Source organism: Grus americana, chromosome Z (genome assembly GCF_028858705.1).
Source record: "Grus americana isolate bGruAme1 chromosome Z, bGruAme1.mat, whole genome shotgun sequence".
NCBI lineage: Eukaryota > Metazoa > Chordata > Aves > Gruiformes > Gruidae > Grus > Grus americana.
The window spans coordinates 70,816,242-70,837,868 of NC_072891.1; the positions used below are offsets into that span (position 1 = coordinate 70,816,242).

Here is a 21,627-nt window from a genome sequence, read left to right on the forward strand (position 1 = left end):
TGTAAAGTAGTGTTTATAATTCAGTACCTTGTAATCATTTTTTTATTTCTTTAACATTTTTTAAAGGGACTTGCCGATTAAAGGAAAAATAGTAATATGGCACTTGCAGCTATCATTTGGTTTTGGTATCTTAAGACAGCATCAGAGGTTCCAAAGTCAAAGAATAGCCACTTCACAGCCAGGAATCTGATTTTTCTAAAGGATGCAAATATCCTCCCAATTTGAGAGTAGCATTTGAATATCCACCTTATAGACTGGAGGGGGCAAATTAAACAGCCCAGTTCTGCAAGCTTTTGGTTTTAGAGGAAAGTGCATCATTGAGATGGTGCAGCTCTGGCCCTTACATTTAGCTTGAAGTGATTAAATAACTTGCAGTAAAAGGGCTATTTCCTTCTATGAGTATTTTTAAATTCTGCCTGCAATGTATATCAGAAAGATGTTAATTATCTAAGCATCTCTAATTTCTCATATATTGAGTTAATTAAAGCAATTTTAAATACTCTATAGAAGATAAAGTTATAATGCTTAAATACATATCACAGTGTGGCGAGTAAATGTCTCATTCAGACCATATTTCCTATTGCTTTTGCATGTAAGTGTCACAGTCATCATAATTTAAACTGTATTTACAGAGCACATGGAGAGCAAGACCACCAAATTTGCCTAGGGGACTTTGATTTGGCTTATATTTTTGTTGCATTTGTGCAATGGTGTCTCAGCTTTGATTTGTATTTCCTGTTGTTTGTCCGTTTGTGAAGAAACATCCATGTTATCTGTGTCTTGCAGGAAGCTGCACTCCAGCTGGTCATTATGCCTGTGCTAAAAAAGCATATAAACATTTTAATTTGCAGCACTTTTGTTTCAAAAAATGTGATAATACTATTTCAGTAATTCTGCGATTTCTTTTTCCTTTACTTGTATAGATCAAAACAGTACCGGCTGCTGCTAATTTTTTTACTTTCTTCGCTTTGTGTTCAATAGTCACTGATTTTTACCAAGGAATTGTGAAGTCATTTACAGCAGTTATCTACCAAAACCTCCTGAGCTTTGTTATTTATGTTGCTTCTATTTTTTTTTCCTGCCTCCTATTCCACAAAAAGATTCCAGATGCATTTATTTTCAGGCAGTTAATTATCCCCAGAGATCAGATGTTTGGCTGATTCATAGAGAAACTTACAGCCTTCCTCACGGTCGTGGTTTTTCGAGTAGGAACTAGCTTCCAGGCTTCACCTTCTTTCCTCTCATGATCTGATTCTCATTATGAGTAAGGGCTTCATCTCACTTCATTCTTATATGACTGCAAGATTTTCACTGTAGGTAAGGCTGGGTTTTATTTTTTATATACATAAATTTATATATCTATGTGTATATATATTTTATATATATACAGAGAGAACTTTCTACCAAAAAAAAGTGTTGTTGACTTGAGTTCTCTGTAGAATTTTTTAAAATTGGTTTACTTTTTCTTTTAAGGTGGGATGGTACAAAAGCATTGTGATCCTTATAAGTAACTGTGACAATCTTTTTTTCAGATAATTCATTTTAGCAAAGGGCACTATTATCCTGTTCATAGTAACACTTGGAGGTGCATAGCTGAAAAGATAGAATTTTATAGTCATTATCCAAGAAATTGTAATTTTTCAACTGTTTCATTTTTTCCCAGTTTTTCATATTATTTTCAAATATTGCCCAAAGCTGACATACTGTTGTTAGAAAAGTAAGCAAGCACTGAGACCTCTTTGAAGGAAATCTGGGGTAAAATGGCTTGTGAGAAGATCTCTGCCTGCATTGAAGGGATTTATAATATGTCCTCTGATCAGATCCATTCTTAAATAATGAGTTTTCAAAGTGATAATCTGCAAAGGGACATTTGATAGCCTGAAAAATATAGTGCTTTGTTCTCAACTTGTACAACACCAGCAATTATGCAGAATAGCAACATGAAGACTCTGGAGGACACAGTGAGATCTGCATTAGGGTGCATTCATTCCATCCCACAGGGACAAAATGGGATTACCTCCCTAAACCTCATAGGGTAATCCCTAAACAAAGTTGCTCTCGTGGCTAGCTGTTTTAACCAAGTTTTTATCTTACTTGCCAGCATTCAGTGGCTTATGCCCTACCTATCAGTAATTCAAAATTATTTGTAGTAAGCATGTGCAGAATTCCCTACAGTAGTGTGTATGTATGCAACTGTTTTAATATCATTTTGCAGAAGGTTTGTTGGTTGGGGTTTTTTTCCAAAAAAACTGCAATAGACTTTTCAGACTTCAGCAAAATCCTGAGTGAATTGCAGGCATATTATTGTTGATAAGTGGTACGGAGCATACTTGGAACATCTCAGTATTCTGTAGGCGGTATAAACAGCTTTTGGTCTGGTGATTTTCATATTCAGAAACTCTCACTTTAAATAAGGGGTGGAGTGCTTTGTGGCAGCTTTGCATTTGTTGTAACAAGAAAAAGACACATAAGCTCTCTCTTTGACACCCAGGATGAGCCGTCTAAAAGCTATTGATGTTTCTTTCTTTGTCCTAAGCTTTTTCAAGTACAAAAAAAGTAAATTAAGAACAATAGTGTGTCCATTTCCTAAGGAGTCTCAGGGCTTCTTCTTTTGAGAGGCAGGTTAAATTAAGCAGATCAAAACAAGTTTCACAAGCTCATTCTGGATATAAAAATGGCTGGTATTCTCAGAGGATTATGTTTGCTCACTTTATTCAAACCAGCAACTGGCAAACCTCTGTGAGTTTTCTATTGGCACTAAGGTTTGGTCCAGCCCTGAATTTGGTGAATGACCATCTGATGTCCTTCCAAATTACATAACCATCCTTGCTTCCTGCAGTCTCCCTCTTGTCCTCATCTTCAGTCCTTCCCTGGAACAAATCGTGCATCCCAGCCACTTCTGTCCCTTCAACTCTGTTCCCTCCCACCCAACCCTTCCTGCCATAAGTTACAGATCTGTGTCATTCTGTCCCTCCCTGCAAGCATCGTCTCTTCAGGAGGGATGAAAGCAAGTCTCTGCTCACTAGCCATGCTATCATTAGCTGAGTTTCTTGCCCTTCTGGGAATTAAGGCTAGAATGATCTTCCCTCTGTTGTCTGTGGAGACCTTGCTTTAAACCTGAGAAGGTTTTAGCCAGGACAATTGTGATAATTGCACTTTTATGGGCCTCCTGTTTTCCAAGGGTTTCAGAATTTCAGCACAGGTGTTCAGAAAGGAGTCAGAATGTTGAATGTTGGGGACATTTTTTATGGTAGCAGTAACATTTTGCCCTCTCTACTTTTATATAAACATTTTTCCTCCAGTAGAGTTTTTTTTCACACCCAGAAAAATTATGATGAGGTTTTTTTATTTTATACTTTTTGTTTACTCTGTGGGGAGATGAGCTTCCCTCAGTTAATGTTTGTGATACCTTTTCTTCTGTGTCATTGATGAAAAAATTAGGTATCTACTGATGGGCATCAGTCAAAAAAATTAATTTTTTCCAACTGAAAATGGAAACAATTGGACATCTGTGGATTTGTACACTCAGATGAGAAAGCCAAATATTAAATTAATGTATTAACAATGTTTTTAGTTTTATTACCCTGTAATTATATCATACCTCCTGATTGTTTTTCTTTTCATCCCAGTCTATAAAATGTAGCTGCCTGAACCTGTTTTGCATGTCTACACTTCTAGTGTTAGATTTAGTGATGTTTTGCCAGGTTCAGTGGAAGAAAAGCTAGTTGTAGGGATGGAATTGTTACTCTGGAGAGTGTTGATGCCTGCCAGCCATCAGAAGGTGAACTAGAGACAACTGGAGACTTGGTTTGGGCCAATAGCTGTGTTTGGCATCCTTTCTGCGAGGCTGAGTGGAAGGAGCAATTAAATGCAGCCTTGAGTAGCAGTGGCTGTAAAGTTCATTGGGGCTGAGTTGTGTAGTTTCAGGGATTTAACTGGTACTAGTTGTGAAAACACAGGGAGGAGGGAATTGTTTGTCAACCAAACCAGCCAAAAGAAGCAATTGTGAGTACAGTCCTCTCAAATGCAGAGCCCTCTGAGCACACCGTTGACTGAAATTTACTGCTGCTATTCATTTCTGTTAGATTCCAGAAAAAAAAAATACGTATTTATATTTTTGTTAAATAAATACCCAGAAAACTGAAAATTATTCATAGTATCAGCTTGACTTCCTAACTGAAGCAGCTCCACAAAAGCCAGCATATTGGCTAATCACTGAAGCCCAGGATGAAACATCATCATTACTTGATCATAGCAAGAGTTCTTCCGAGAGTTTGACAACCCACCATGACTGGGATTGGTTTTGTTCATGCTTGTGGTGCAAAGGCTATTTCATCCTAAAACTCTACTTTCATGTCATGGAAGATCTTTTATTTTACTTATTGATTATTTATTAATTGAAAATGCTAACATGCATTTTATTTTTATTTTATGACTGAATGTAAATGTTAATAAATATTAAAATAGAGGCTATGCACTGATTATATTGGACTGCTTTCATTAACAGTCCGAGTTCCTTCTGTTGATTTCAGACAGCAGCTTCTGCAATGAACGTTCCAAAGAGCTTAATGGAAAACAATCCCTTTATCCACATAATTTCATAGAAGCAAGGCAGCACTTTGCCTTTGCTACATCTATCTGCTGCCACTGTCTGTGGGGTGGAAAATGGGAGGGCTTTGGCGCCAAACCAATTGTGTGGTAACTTTTAGGAGGAGTAGAAAACAATGTTTTCAGTTGACAATAAATGCAGGATAGTTGGGCCAATGAAATAACAGAGAGGTGCCTCCTCTTTGGAAGAAAAGCTGCAAGGCTTTTAATGTTTACTTGTAAACAAGATTTTGCTTTTATATCCCACCTGACAATCTCTGAAGTTTTTATGGGTCAGCCTTATAACCCGTGCTACATGGTTTATAGCAAATGTGTAAAGCATTGTCCACCATGTACACCTGTTTTCAGTGAGGACAACTGCCTCCAAGCAGTCAGTTAAAACAGAGCTAGAAGAGAAAAATCTCAGTTCTGGTTGAAGTAGTATGACAACCCTGCAGGCAGAGGCTACCTAGCTTTCTGCTTTGACTATGATATTAGGAATCCAGTGGTGGGGACTACAGAAAAACATGCAGACAGGTAGAATTCCTCCTCCTCAGCTTCAGCTAACTTTAGATGTTTTCCAAACCATGGTTACCTGTTAAGTTTTTCTCCTGAAACCACCTCATCATGATCTGACTTCCACTTTAAGGGAACCTATGGCTGAATTTAGTGGAAATTCCAGTTCTCTGCCTCACTGGAGAACTCGACAGAGTTTTAGTTAATGATTGGAGAGGGGTGACCATCTGATATATTCCCATAAGCCTGACTTGCCGATGCTTAGCTGTAGGAGCACTGGCCCCAGCTGTTTGTCAGTTTTGGCTTATTGTAGATCAGAGATCTACACCATGTTGGCAGTAGAACCATTGCCTCCAACTCTAAGAGCTGAGCAGTGCATTTTTCCTGATGCATTTTTGTAAATTACCCACTTGGCATATAAGAATGGCAGAAAAGAAATGTTGACCATTGGACAAAACTTCTGTTGAGTGACTTGGGTGTGGAGGGGTGGTTAGGAAGGAGGGTCGGTAAGCTGATGCATAAACTGTGTCAGAAGAGGGAGACCACATTTTTCCTCTTCCTTTGCCCCCTGTTCCCCAGATACTCCATTGGAGGCTCTCTAGCTAGGACACAATGCAGAGCAGTATGAAGATGTGTGTAGCTATTTGGTCTCTACAGAAGACTCAGCTCTGACCTTCACACTGCGCAGATATTAAGGTAAAATTTCCACTGCTACCTGCGGGAATTTTACCACGGGAAAGAGTACAGGTCTGGGCCTGGCATGTGAGATCGGTCTGTGTTTGCCAGGGGTTTTGTTGACACTGAAGTTCCTAAAGAGAGATAACCATTATGATGGCCAATTGATACTTAACAGTGTCCTGTCTGGGCTTGCCTGCATGTATGATTCACTTGACATGCTTTTTGCTTTGAGTCAATCATATGGCTTCTGGCACTGGAATTTTTAGCATAGAGAGACATTTGCTGATTTTGAAATCTTTTGAACATGCAAACATTGCTTTAATTTTTGGGGGTGCAAACATAGCCTGGGCTTCCTGTGATGGTGCAAATTCGGCCCTGTCTTCTTGGAGGTGTTTTTCTTTAGTCCTTAACCCTATGTGTCCATTGACTTGGGACCAAACGTGATAATGGTGCAGCTCAGGGCTGTGGTTCAGGAAGCGGCTGCTGCCTTGGCACCTCTACCCTTCTTCTGACTGTACTCCAGTCATTATTGTGGAATTTCCTCTCTTTCCTCTCTTATACATGTAATGCTTGGCCTCAGATCCAGCCACACATTTTGCATGGGAGTTATTGTATTTGCTCTCATTGGACTACTCACACGCTTACAGAAATGCATGTGGTAAGAGCTTTGAGTCCCCAAGACCTGAAATCTTCATACCAAGATAGCTACATTACATTACTAATCAGAACAACTTGAAAGCTGCCAAGCAATGTGACTGATGTACCATTAGTTATCATTTTCAAAGCATTGGATTTAGAGATACTTCTTCCCTGAAAACTAAACAAAGTATTAAGAGAATAATGTGGGCAGACTTCACTAGACAATTGGGATATTATGCATTCTGGTCAATCCTTTGATCCACCTTTCAATTGCCATGTTAAATAAAATTTATGCTGAGTACAAATATGAGATCTCGTTTCTATTCCTTTGCTGTTTCAGCAAGTGCATATGTCTTTCTCTCAAATATCTGGCAATTTCAGTTCCTCCTGTCAAACTTTGGAATAATTGTTCATTTAGTAGCTTGGTTTGCAGGACTGTAGTCATAAATCACTTATTGTCAGACCTAATATAGCAAGAACAAGAAAATGTTGTATTATTTAGATATGAAGTGTATATGTAAGATGGGGTGTAATTCTGGCATTTTCTTTTTTACAAAACCTAAAAAACCAAATTTCATACATGTTTATGTATCAATATGAATAGATTAATTAGCATGAATGAAATACATATTTATAAACTAATAATACATTACTTTTATTGCAATCCAATTTTTAAAAATAATGTCACCTGTAGTCCAAGTTCTGTATTTTTTTAAATCTTATAAAGTGCTTTGTAGTAAAATCCCCTTTGCAGTGTAACAAGCAAGAAGAAAAATCCACCTTTAAATTCTTACATTCAGAATGTAGTTCTAGGTCCTGATGTTTGAAAATGTTTGGTTACAGGTTTTTACTCACGCAAAAGTCCCACTTGAAATCAGCAAGCCCTTAGGTGACTAAGGATTGTCCACAGATGCACAGATTTGTAGGACTGAAACTTTACCGTGTGCCTGTTGAAAAACAAAACAAAAGTGTTTGAGACCAGTTTGCCCTATATGGAAAGACTAGGTAAAATCACTTCTCCATAAATGAAGAGTTGTCTCTACAGCCATTAACTCTTTTTTAAAAAAAGTATTTTGGGAGAGGGTGAGGACAGAAGTAACCACAAAACAAAGCTTGTTATTAATCTTTATTGGGAAATGATTACATGACTTAGGATCCTCAGCTTAATTTTCATTGCTTTAAGCCTTAGACTGGAATCCTCAGAATGATAAAGTTTTAGAAATATTTCCTTTTTACTTTGTTTGAATTGATTTTGTTTCACTGGTTTGGTAAAACAAAGAGCATTTCTTCCTGTTAGATGCTAAAATACGCAGGTATATTGTCTTCATGCATTCAGATTCTAAGTCTAAATTAATTGAAGCCTATGGCAACTTTCACAATTTCTTGACTGGATTTTTCTCAGATTTATCACTAGAGCACAGATTTGTATTTAGAAATCTAGCAAATCACACAAGAGGAGCCCAAGCTGTCATGCTGTAACTGTAGTGGTTCTCAGTGTGTTCCCAGAATCTCCCCAAAGAAAAAGGTTAAGATGCAATGACAGAAACGTAAAGCTGAAAGTCCCTACAAGAGACTATGCTAGTGTAAATTGCTGTTAAAAACCTCTATGGTAGGGGATTGTGCACTGCCTTGGAAAGCCCGTTTGACTGTTTCCATCAGCACATTTTTTCTCCTAATGTTTCATCCAGATTGTTTTGTTGCTAATTAAGTCAATCTTTTCGTTCCTAGGCTTAGAGAGCAATTGATCACTTTATTAAAATCTTCTGCATAACCTTCCATCTCTGTCTTTTTATACCCAAGTTTAACATATCCACTGATCTCACATTTTACTCTATAGATCGTGTTTCCCCAGTCTTCCATTCTTGTTTTCTGAGTGCTTTGCAGTTAATCTCTCTTAAAAAATCAGATCAAAGAAAGGATACAGCATTTGAACTGTAATGAATGCTACAATAATTAGCTCCGAATTCTGCTGTATACCATTTCTCTGAATAACATCCCAGGATAAATTCCTTTTCCTTTTCCTCCTCTTTCTAAGGAGCTTATGCTGTGCCCTATCTCATTCTACATTTGTTAGTTTTCCTGAACAATTGCTTAATACATTGGTATATTTCAACCAAATTTGACAAAAGAATGTAGGAGGATCCATAGTTCTTACAAGTTTTGTGAAAATCAATGGCTGGGCAGATAACAGAGAGTTCAGCTACCCTTGTAGAGATACCTGACTGGTTGGGGGGTTTGCATGTATATCCTGTCCACTCTCATTAGAATTCACATCTGGCTTCCTCTTGCCTAGACACGTGAGGCAGAAAATGGGGCATAAAGAGAGGAATTGGAAAAACATAGGAGTATATTGCAAGCATTTTGGGGGAAAGATGAAATTTGGGAGGGAGTAGCTGCAGCTGTTGGTTTGAAAGAGAATAAATGCAATTTCATATTTCATTAGTTCCACCATTGACAGCAATATGCAGGGGATTTTTGTTTATTTTGATTTGTTTTGCTTGTGGGTTGATTGGTTAGTTGTCAAAAGCTTTGACTTGCTGGCTAATTTTCAGATTGTCATCCACCGTAATGCCTGTATGATTTCCTACAATTACACTGCTGGACTGCCTAGTGTTTCCTGTCCTCTTCCTAAGTGCAATTTGCACTTCAAAGAACACACTTCCCCCCAAAAACCCCAACCAAACCAACAAAAAACCAACCAAACGTTTTGGGGATTACATGAGTTACAGAAATGCAGCTGGGAAGTGTTATTTACTGTACACTATTGGACAGAGAAGAAAAATGTTGCAAAAAATTGTTTTCCTATACCCTCACTTCACTGTACTTATTCCTGGAGGGCATCCTTTCAGCAGCCTGGAATTACTTTGACTATGCTCTTACAAAGTTTGTACCGAAACATTTAAAATACACCATTCCTTACCACTCCAAAAAGATATAATTACTGTATGAAAACTTTTCTCTAATATGAATAGATTAGATCAGCCTTCTGAGACTCCCGTTGCCCTGTGAAGTGGAACAAACTGAGCAGGGAGAGAGACTGATGGTATTCTCACTACTGTTACAATGATCCTCATTAACTCCAAGGCTACCCATGCACTTGGCATCTGGAGAAAAGACTTTTATTCTGTTGCCTGAGCGCGACATGTTTGGACAGAGAATTTCAACCTGCGGAACTCATACTTCCAAAAGAGTAGGGATAATTCAAGCAAAAAAGACTATGAAGTAGACAAAAGTCAAATATTGCAATAATATCACACTTTAGTTGTTTAGGTTTGATGTAAATTAACTGCTGATTATTGTTGCCTATACTCTTCTTCCTTTTCCACTCTTACCAATCTGATGCTGTACTCATAATTCAGAGAAACGATAATAAGATAAATATAACAAATTTGAACTGTAAATATTAGCATGTGCAAATGCTGTATACAGCTGCAATATTTGCATTTACAGTTCTTATAAAATATGCCAGAGTAGACAAAAGGTGCACGGTTGTTATATTCATGGCTTAATTTTGGAATTATAATAGAATGTTCATTTGGTTTTTTATGAAATATGTTGTAGAAGATTAGAGCTTTTCCCTAAATAACGTCAGGCAAGAAATCAGTTGAAAAGCAATAAAATAATTTGTTGTTGTTGTTGTTCCTGTATGACTTGAAACAGTCTATTTGATTATATTAATTGCTCAGAGTGGTGGGAAGATAGCTGCACTTTTTGTGTTCTTTTTAATGTCATAGTTAAAACTTCTGTTGCAATTAAAAGAACAGGCATCAGTCTTAAAAGCTCATTTGGAAGCCAGGCATCATTGCACATCCTGTCTACACTGAGAAGGAAATTGGGAGGCTGTGAACTGACAGAGGTACCCAGTGCTAAAAACTAGATCTTGCACGTGTGCAGTGTCACAATAATTCACAGGATTTTCACTTGCTTGTTGGTTATGATGGACAGAAGTGCAGTAAAAATATGTGATCATCTAAGACTCATCAAAGTCATCAAAACAGATACTAATGTTTTGGAAGAAAGTAGAGCAGCTGTGCTGACCATTGCTCCTAGGTCGAATTTCCTCTTGAGCAGGGAATCACAAGGATGAGAATATTCCCTCTCCTTTATATAAGCATGTGTGTGCATGCATGCATATGTATATCGATGTATAAATTTTATATTGACATTATGCAAAATTCAGATATGGCAGGGAGACACTGTAAAGCTGGGACGGAACCATTCGTGCAGCCACAGGTTGTACTCTAGAATTACCTACCTAACATTACATAGGATTTTACCTGATGAACACAGCCCCACAACCCCTCAATGCAGCAAAACCAGGATTGAAGATTTCCCCAACATGAGAAGTCTCACACATTCCCCGGGCATGCTAAATGTACATTTGAAAACTAAGAAACTAGCATGCTAATTCAATGCTAAAGTAATGCTCTGAGCCTGTTTCACACTGATAAAAATTTCATACAAATTATCTTCCTTTCAGTGCATTTGTCACTGCAGTTTCTGTTCCTCTGTATTCGGCCATTTTTAGAGCAAACTGAATTGAGTTTAAGCCAGAAGTCCCTGCAGAGGGTTCTCAGGACCCGTATATGGTACTGGCTGTCAACCTTATTTCTAGATAGCAATTTAAATAAAAGCACTGAAAATAGATTTATGGTAAGAGGCTTCTTTATAAGCTATTATATCAACATTTGTGTGAACAGGGACAGGAAAGAAGGGGAGTCTATATGTATCTGTGCTTTTGTGTATGTACCAAACACAGAAATATGCACATGCAAACATATATATTTATGTATAAGCATACATGAAAAAGCAAAAGTGAAGGCTGGCCTATAAAGCTCAATAAAATGTTGATGACTGAAAAACAAGTGTCTTTTTCTTGAAGTGAGACAGACTTACGGACTTTGTGGGCTGCAAAACCACTTTCTGTCATTTTTGAGTCTTCCCTTGTAATAGTGTCCAAAGCTTTGAAAGATTCATTTAACTTCTTTTCCTTCCCATTGCTCCTCTGGTCTTACGCAGTGCTCAGAGACACTTTGCAAATTAAAAGGCAGCATATAATGCTTCAAACAGATGGACAGCGTTTGGAGTGGCAAAGGACACTGCAGCATGAGTGGAGTGGTGTAGGCTGCTCTTCAGGGGCCAGCTGTGGCTCTACTGGACCCTCCTCGCTGGTGTCTGGTACAGCAATGACCATTCCCAGCTTGTACACGTTGCCTGCAAGCTGGGTGTGTAAAGTTACAGCTCGGCTTGCCTCAGAGCCACCGCAGTCCATCAGGTTTGGAGGAGTGGTCTCCAAGATTAAATTATTCCTGCCTGTCTCTGGAAGTCTAGTTCTGCTCCCAGAATCTTTCCTAATTCTGGTCCACATTTCGTGTCCCAAAGAGCTTTAGGATAGAATCTGTGTTATTTGCCCAATAATAAGTTATGGTATGAATTTGTTGGCTGTATTTTCTCTGAAGGGCCACAGGTGATCCTCTTTTGCTTCTTCTAGGTATGCCAGTGTCCTTATAAATTTGATGATATATTTGAAGCAGATGATTCTCTTCTTCCCCCTTCTTATTCTGAATTCTGGACACTGAATCCTGGAAGAACTTCATGTAGACAGTATTTTTGTTGGGGTGTGGTTTTTGTTTGGGGTTTTTTTTATTGCTTTCGTTGTCTGTGAGATTATTCAGATTTACACGCAGCAATGCAGACATGTGAATACACTTATAGGAGAACTCAAAGGCTTTGCAAAAATAATTGCATCCTCTTCTTTACTGACATAGTTAGCATGGTTTTTTTCACTTGCACACTAGGTCTACTTTATTTCCCTGTTTTCTGATATCAAAGGAAGTACAGTATTTATTATTTTATATCCTTTGTTGTAATGAAAGAGAATGTTCCTGTGTAGGAGTAAAGGCAGTCTGCTGGCTGTTATTTGGTTTGACAAATCTCCAATAATTGTCCATAAGGCTATACTGTGATTGAACTTCACATTCCCACTCTAATTTATAACATTTTAAGGCATATTCCCACTCACCTAACATGTAGGTACACGGTAAGTAAGCTAGTAATTTTATTTAAAAAAAAATCAGAACTACAATTGCAGTACATAAGTTTACCACCCCTTTACACTAAAAGCAGGTTGCTTGAGTGAGTAACAATGACACATGAGAGTTTACTAATGCTTAAATAAATTGACATTAAATTTAACCTAGATTTTAAGCAACATTAACTGAAATTTCAGAAGTAACTTAAGTTGCTATGAGATCCTTTATAAAAGAAGTCATGGTATGTAATGACTGAGACTGTCTTAGATATGGGTTATACAACTTCCTTAGGTCTTTTTCTTCCCTCCTGTTTATTACTTGTTGTTGGGGTACGATGCAAAAGTTTCTGAAAATCTTTGACCTTTCTTGGGAGCTTGTTCGCACTCTCTCATAACTCTGTGTGTGTGACTACAATGTGCCCTATACACATAATGGTGTTTGCATAGCCCACTATGACCTCACCACCTTATTTCATTTTTCAATTAAATTCTATGGAAGCTTGAAATAGAAATATGCTTTCTTTAATAAATTATTTTTTATTATGCCCTATTGTTATCTCATATGGCTTTTGAAGACTTCTATGCTAATGGATTAGTTCTTTTTCAATGATTAAATTTTTTCTTAGGCATTGAAATATTTTTTTAAAAAAAGGAAAGAGGGCATTTTGACTGCCTTGTGATCGTCACCTCTTTTGGGACAGAACAAAACCAACATAATACATATTAAGAAATATAAGATTGAAAAAATTGTGAACCACATACTTGTATGTTTGCTTGATTAAAAAAAAGCTTTATTTGAATCAGTCCTAAAACCATAAATCAGGAGGAATATTATAGAAAGCTGAGTTTTGACATGCAAAGTGTAAGCCCCAGGAACCACATTTTGGTTTAGGGAATGTAAGGAAAATAACTCTTTAATTTCTGAAGAAAAACATTTAGAGGCTTGTACTTTACCTCTGAGCTTCCTACTAGTATCTTGCCAATCAATCTCTCTGTTGGCTTCAACTAAGAGATCTGTGAAAGTATCAATAACATGAAGTGAAAGTGGTTTATGTAAGTAGGAGTGCATAATTTATAAACAATGCTTTATTAGTAAACAGTAGTTAGAGAAGCACAGGGTAATATCAATCCTGTTTGAAGTCAGTAAGATTTATCTCTGATGTTAGTCAATACATAACAGGATCAGGCCCTTTGTAGCACAGTTCTTTGATGCTGCACAGATTTGTCTTTGAGGCTGTTTCTACATAACAATAATTAAAAATCAGAATAGCAAACTTCCCTCCAGTTAGGTAAAATGTACTGTATATACTTGTTCTAAACCAGCAGCAGGTAGGTTAGAATTCCATTAATATCATGCTAACATGAAAAGGAAATAATTTCTTCTTATACTGTTAGAGATTTTTCCACTGGTTTCTGGAAAGAGCAATTTATAGCATACCTCTGCCCAGGCATGCATTCTCTCTTCTCCTTCATGACTGAATTTGCTTTGCTTTCACTAGGGACAGCAAAACTTCAAGTACTCTGAAATTTCATACATGAGGCATTTCCAGGACAAAGACTACTATCTTTGCAAAAAAGTTTTATGTAAACCTCAAAACCTGAAAAAAGCAAAAAGTTTTCATTCAACCTTACATGATCATTAGCGTTAAGCATGACTCAAAAGCGTACAAAGATGGGGAGAGCTGGTTTTGAAAAATTTCAAAAAAGTTTTCTGGGTTTACCAAGCCTTGTTTTGCCAAAATGTGCATTCTGGACAATTAAAAACTAGATAGGTATACTGTGGAGGTGATTGAGAGAGGAGGTACTTGTTGTTTGTATACAACCTATTTCAATAAATTACAATAGTATTGTGCCTAAGACATCAAACATACAACTTGAACTGAATTAAGAATCTCAAATTTGGTAGCAGGGAGATAATTTGTACCATCCTATCTCAGTCCAATAATGCATTTAAGCACATCCTTGGTCTTAGTTTGTGCAGAGCTTGTGCAGTACATACTTGGACATTCATTTGGATCTGTAGCTTTTACTGTTCTTTCCTTAAAACAATTTGCAGCTGCTCATCACAAAGCATTGTGCGCTAATACAGAGAAGAGGCTATTCCCGGCTAAGTCTTACTCTCTTCTGATTTGCATGCTGCCAACAAGAACAAAGTTTGCCATGAAGATGGCTGGAAGAAAACTTGACAATCACCGTAGGTTTTAAAATGCTTGTTGAGGGATGTTAGTTGTTTAACATAAATAAGTAAGTTTTAATTAGAATAAATTACTTAGGATTATAGTAGGGTGTGATGTGTGCTGTTTGCTTAGCTTTACTTAGCATGAGTAGCTAGATTTGCTGAAGCCTTTAGGCCATGATAGAGGTATCTTTCTCATTAATTTTCCTAGTTTTCCTAACAGCCAGTACAGTGCTGTGTTCAGTCTTTTTAGTATGGGAAAGTATTTTGATATCACACTGATGTCTTGTCAGTGTTTTCCCACGTCTGGGACTCTTCAGTTCTCTATGTTCCACCAGCAAGGGCAAGGGCACAAGGAGTCCAAACCAGAAGATAAGGAGGCTCCAGCCTTTGGCGAAAGCTGCGTAAACTGCAAGTCAACAAGATAAGAGCCTGCCTGCCTGGACACAGAAGAAGAATCCAATTAGATGTTAGCAGACCCCGGATCAAAAATCACCATTGGACTAAAGGACGCATGAAGGGCGTGTGAGGGGTGGGTGTGTGGGTCTCAAGGTTATGATTGTCCTGGGGTTTCTTTGTTCTGGGTCCCTCTCTTTGGAGGCACCCAGCCCAGGCTGATCCTGGTGCTGCACCTTTCAATTAAATTAATTTTTTTATAAAATCTGACGCCTGACACTCTGCTGTGGGAAACCCAGGGTCAAGCCTGAAGAAGGAGGAAGTTCGCCCAAGAATAAATGTGCGTGTGTGCCATCATGAATGGTGCGTGAATGCTTGGGCAGCAGCTACTCCTTTAACAATGCTCAATAGTCACTAAGTTCTCGGGCAACAATACACCTACTCATAAAAATCCTATTAAAAACTAGTCAATAGAAATCCAAACAAATGAAATCTAAAGAACATCAATTTAGTGTCTAGTGCCCATGGCACTCACAACAAATTTTAAAAAACTTTTAGAAAAAAATAGAAAACTTTTTTTTTTTTCCCCTTTTTCCCTCTCCCTGGTCACAAGGAACTGATGGCCACAAGAGACATCCTGTGAGCCTGTCCCTGGCCGTGTATCAGATGCCTTCAGCTTAAGGCCAGGTAAAGTGGTAGACATTTTTGGTCTCCAGCATGCTTGCCAAACCAACTCGGGGATTGCTCTTTTGCAGCAGCAGGGAACATGCCAGCTTTTGCAGATCTGTACTTGCAGGAGGAGCGCTAGACCTGTGAGGCAGCACCCTGCCATCCAGCTCCTGGCTGGCACCCGGTCCTATGAGTAATCCTCCGGCGGGGGATGCATTCCAACTGAAGGGAGCCGTCTCTCGTCTCTGGGCCCCCAAGCAAAACTCCAAATGAGCAGCTGTTTCCACAGGAAGAATTAGGGCTCACCAGGCATGTGGGGGTCTTGAGACTATTCTGGACGTTTTTGAGGAGCAGTGGTACCACATATGCATATGTAAGATGGAAGGAATTTCTCTCTGGTGAAGGAACCAGGACTGTTGATCTGCTGGCACCTCTTGGCTTGCTGGACCCTGAGCTGATTTCAAGTCACAACTGGGTGTAAAAGGCATGTTCCCATTTCTCCTCAGCATCAGGTTGACAGAACTGTAGACAGCTACACTAAGTCCAAGATAGTGGGAAAAACAGCTTTCTGGTGCTCACCAGCAATGTCACCTTGGTGGTCCATGGGCACGGCGGACAGACGGCCAAGGGCAGGGTCAGCAGTGGGCATGGTGCCCCTGCATCACCCGCAGCCAAGCCCAACACCCGAGAGGCACATGGGGCAAACCGCAGGGCCACGGGTATATCAGGCAGGGCTCAAAAGGTGAGCAAGCAGTTCAGCCATGTCATCACTCATCCTGACGCCTGCAAGCAAAACTCATTTTCCATGTATTCTTTATTCCACTGCCAGTCCTCTGAATCACCATGTCCTTCCCCGCTTCCCCCTCACCTGTATGCACACCTAGCTTCCATGATGCTTTTTAAAAGATGAAAAAAAAATCAAAGTTTGCTGCCTACAGATGTTTTGGGATACTCCTCTGCCACCTTCGTTGGGCAAGGCACATGGTACAGCAGAAACAAAAACGTGTGATGTTTTTCTTGACCTTTATGCTCATAGCTTTATACTAACCAGCAGGAATAATTTCAAAATACCAGGAAAGTAATTAAAAGAAAAAAACCAAACTTGACATGTAATAAATAATTTAACACCTCACCCTAACGCAACCTGCAACATCTTTCAGTCACATTACGGATGTATACTCATCATTTTTTGTGGTATTTTGCATAAATTTCATTAGTAGGAACAGAGTAATATTAAAATATACACATATACACAATTTGCTGGCTTTTCAGTTCATTATGAAATACTTCACCTCTGGGCAGATGACTAATATGCTATTAAAATTCTCTATCCTTGAGTTGTGTTGTAGCCAAAAGAGGGGTGCAGTCACTCATGATCTTTATTAAGTGAGCTGAATACACCCACTCAGGGAAAATGCTGGTGTATGACTTTAATGTGTCCTACGGCAGCATTAACATGCTTTTGGGTCATTTAGCTCCATGTTGTGGAGCTACAATAATAACTCCGCAGTGAAAACTGAGGGAAATTTCCATTATAACGCTGTGCTGAATAGTTTGGGAAGCCTTACACAGAAGTTTTAAATTTCTGATTTGCAAAAGGAAAACTTTGACTGCATGCTGGACTGTGGCAGCTTGTGTTTGGACCTGAGGCTGCCCTACAGTCCAGTACAGATGACAGTTGTTCACAGTCATGCAAAGGTAAATAATAAAGTTGGTTTTGTTCAGTAATAAAAGGGAGATATGGACAGTTGTATCCCAATGCTAGCCAGGTTTAGGTCATCCCAGTTTAGATCCTCTCTCTGCCAAAGACTCCTCATGTAATTTTCATTATTTTCCTGCATCTTTGGTTTCTTGTATGTAAACCAGGATAAAGAAACTGGTTTTTTTTTCTGCCGCTTTGGTTTGCAGTGGATTGTGTGAGCCTGGTCTGCAGAGGCTGGCGTGGTACCTTCTCCAGTGTACCAGGGCTGTGCCTGGAAGCAGGGGGGTTTTGGTGGCTACAGAGGTGCCAAGGTGCTGCAGCACCGCAGCTGATGCCTCTTACCTTGCTGCTTAATTGAGGGGTAAAACCAATGCTGAGTGTTTGGTGTAGCAGGGTGCTGCTGCAAACTACAGAGTTTGTGCATTGGGCGATACAGTGAACTCTAGTAAACTATTTGCATGGGGCAATATAATCCTGAAGAAATTTTTAGTTTCAGTTTTTCTGTTATAAAATTGTAATCTTTTTATGGATTAATCTTTAATGGAATAGATATTAAACTTGGATCATTTCATATTGATTTTATAATTAATTCTGTCTAGAACTAGACATAAACTCCTTTTTTTTTCTTTTAAACCATAATATTTAGGAAGAGGTGAAAACATGCAACCGCTCTGAATGGTGACTAGCAAATCCAAACGGCCTATGTAATACACAATACATCAGGAAACCTTTTGTGAATATAATTTAGACCAGAACCAGCCTATTTTCAAGGGGGAATAGGAGATACGTTTCACTTTTCTGCCCATTAAAATGGCTCTATAAAATACTAGTTGTAGTAAGCTAATAATTTCAACAGGAAGCAGTTTTCTCTGGTAACTTGGGTTTAACAAATTGCTTCTTTGTCACTGTAACTTCTTTGTCTACACTTAAAGCTGTCCCTATTAAATATTGCATGAGAGTGACTCAAAAGCACTTAGAAGAACATAATTCTAATTACTCATACAGGACCAAACTTGACAGAAAATTTGGGATATTGCTCTGGCAGTAGCTGACAGTGACGACACTGACAGTAAACTCATCTTATGAGCAAACCCATTCCGTGCATTGTTATGAATGGAGAATCATCAGATTTGCTCGTGTTTAGGGATATATTTTTGTTAGGGTAGGAAAATTATTTTTAAAGATGTGACATTCAGGAATTTTTTTCTAATGTTCATAGTTGTTTTTTCAAGCTTGTACTTTGCACTTCTTGAAACAAACTTGGAATACCGTATGTATTTTATTTTGTAAATGAAGAGGTTTCTTCCTCTCATTGGAGCATATTCTAGTGATAATGCTGTAAATTCTAGGAATAAATCCTAGTTAGTCCAGTAATTCTAATGACAGAATGTTGTAAATTGCAGTAATTCTAAGTAACGTCTACTGCAGTAAGAGAATAATATGGAAGCTACATTTTAATTTTTTCCAAGAAAGAAAAAGCAAAACCTATTTATTTCTCTGAATAACTTCACCAGTGATAATTCCTTCCTTTACACGTACTTATTTTGTACATTGCATTACTATGGAAGTACCTGAATTGAAAGCAGTCTCATAAACTATTTCTCAGCATGAATAAAGGAAAAACTATCAGGATGATAATGAATCAAGGGCCTTTTTTTTTACTGCTTGCAACACACACTTATTGTGAATGCCTCAGCTTTATGACTCTAATCTTTAGCCTTACGGTGCTCTGCAATAGATCCTGAATTTTCTGCGCAGAAACATTTCTCATTTAATTCCTGGGACATAAATGTTGATCTTTAAAGAACTTTTAAAGTGTGTAAGCACTTAATGGAAAAGACGAAGCAATATGACTGTGATCAGAATTACACTGAGATAACAGTGCTTAGACAGCTACTCTGCTGATGGAAGGTAAAACCCATTTTTATCTCATTAGCATTGTCAGCACAGTGAAGACTCTTACCCTGTGACTATTTTAATTTATTTTTCTGTTTTTCTATAACTGGCAGCTTTAATCAAAACAGATACAATTACTGAAAAAGCACCATGTGGACAAAAACAAAGTAAATACTTCAAACCCTTTTTTGTGAAAATCATTTGGTCTTAAGGGTTGTTAGTATACCTATAAGGATTACAAATTAGGGTCTTATGTACTAACTTATTTCATAAAGCCAGGTTAAAGATGAAGACAACAGGAGTGCAGCCATACAATGGTATGGTTATTATTAAAATAAAAAATCAACAACTTACAAGCACATTAGCAAAAAGATGGATAATTTAGATGTCAAGGCTGATACATATTGGACTAACTTCCTTCCCCCTTAACATTCATAAGTCTATACAGGTCTCATAGTATGATTCAGATCTCATAATTTAATGAAACAAACTTAATCAGAGGTGTTCATTAAATAACAATTCCGATACGGAGATAATTTAAAATGACTAATTAAAGACCTACTTTCTTTTTCTCTATCATTCTGTGAAAAGTTCTACAAAGGTGCAATTTGCTAATTAAATCATGAGATCCAAATCAATGTTTCAGGCACTTAATTGCTGTGTTGTGCTCTTCTCTAAGAAATCATGGAAATTTCCATGAGAACTGAGGAGGTACCTTCTTTTTATTACTTTTTTTAACTATATTTTCAGTTAAGATGTTGATAACATCTTTTTCTTTACAGTCTTAAAAAGTAAGGGACTAAAACCAGGAAAGGGTTTGAATTTGGAATATATTGAAATTGGGTGTGCTTGAAATTGTGCGTGCTTGAAATTGTGCAGTTGAGAGCATCTCTCAGGAACAAGCTGGTATTTAGGTAAAGTATGGCAAAGCACTTAAGTGCATCCTTATTTCTGTCCCTGTTCATCAAAGGATAGAATGACATATTTCTGCAATTTTGCACAACTAATTTTTAATTTGTTTTCCTCTCCTTCCCTCCTTGTTTCTAGGTGCAAAATTTATGCCTTAAAAATTAGTGAAAACTCAGCATAGATTTTTCCTTGTTCCTTCCTGATGTAGATAATTTCTGCAACTATGTCAGGAATGAAGTGTGATTTCATATTGGGTGCTGGTGTCAATGGAGATGTCTACCATCTATCTCTGAGAAGCTCCATCATCAAAAGGTTAGATGATAACTTGATAGGTAAAAAAAAGCTGAATACATTAAAGATATTTCCAGTTATAAATATGGAATTTGGCTTTGAAAAATGTTAGATTTTTAAATCAGCTTCCAGCGCTGTCCTGAATTTCCAGGTAGTATACAGATTTCCACGGGGGGGATGACTGCCCGGTAAGAACCAGTATCACAACTCCTTCTAAAGTATTCAAGGCTGAAAATTAGGCTGAGTGCAGCACATAATTCTCAATAATAAGGAAAATGATAAGCTGGAAACACACATTCTTGTTAAAAAAACCCATAATCCTATTTTTAGAACAGTTTTTAAGGGGTTTCCCTCAGGCTATCCAGTTTACCTCAGAACAGAGCTGGATTTCTTGCTTAAACAGTATAAGTTTCCTGGTTTAAATTCACTGCTTTTCTGTTTGACTGTTGCAATTTTTTGCAGGTTTCTAGCATTATTATCATTACAGAAAATAAATAATTCTGACAGATCTTATGTGACATATCTTTTATGACACCACTAGGGTATTAAAGAGAAGAGAAAAAAATCTGTGGGGCTCACATTTGAACTAAAATTTTGTTTTTATTACAGAATTTTGTTTGCATGTCCAAATGCAAACCAGTTTGCTGTCTGCTGGTTCCTACCATCCTGTTTTCCAGTTAGCAAATGGGAAAGTTAACAAGTAGCACAGAGACTATACAGTTTCTGTACTTTCCCAGAAACTTTCTCTTTGCTTTAGTACTTTGTCTTCATAGCTCCTTTGTCCGATTTGTGATTGACTCCTTGTACACTCTGGGTTTTCAGAAATTGCTTAGGTAGCCACAGCTTGAGTTTAACACATCCTTAGAAATGTGACTAGCAATTCAGTTGTATTTATTTATCTTCCAGTTGGTAGTATGCCCCTCAATGAGTCCCTGAACATTGGCTAAACAGTTTTTATTTTTATAAATATTTGTGAAGAAACATTGGCTTAATTTTTATGGGATATTATGTAATCTGAATTAAAACAAATAAACAGGGTCTACTAGAGTAAGTGCTTGAAATGCTTAAGAGCCTACTTTTCCATGGCCACTTCAGGGAGTTAACCTTTTCCCAGCAGTGGGATTTCAATTTTGTGTG

The 21,627-nt window shown here is 37.9% G+C and overlaps 1 long non-coding RNA gene across 1 annotated transcript in view; it reads left to right on the forward strand.

Annotated features, from left to right (window-relative positions):
• Nucleotides 1-1,223: 1,223 nt before the first annotated feature.
• LOC129199789 (uncharacterized) overlaps nucleotides 1,224-21,627 on the forward strand; it is a 36,709-nt gene continuing 16,305 nt past the window's right edge. The window contains exon 1 of the long non-coding RNA XR_008574744.1: nucleotides 1,224-1,317. This is a non-coding gene — a long non-coding RNA (uncharacterized LOC129199789). The remainder of the gene's footprint in view (nucleotides 1,318-21,627) is intronic.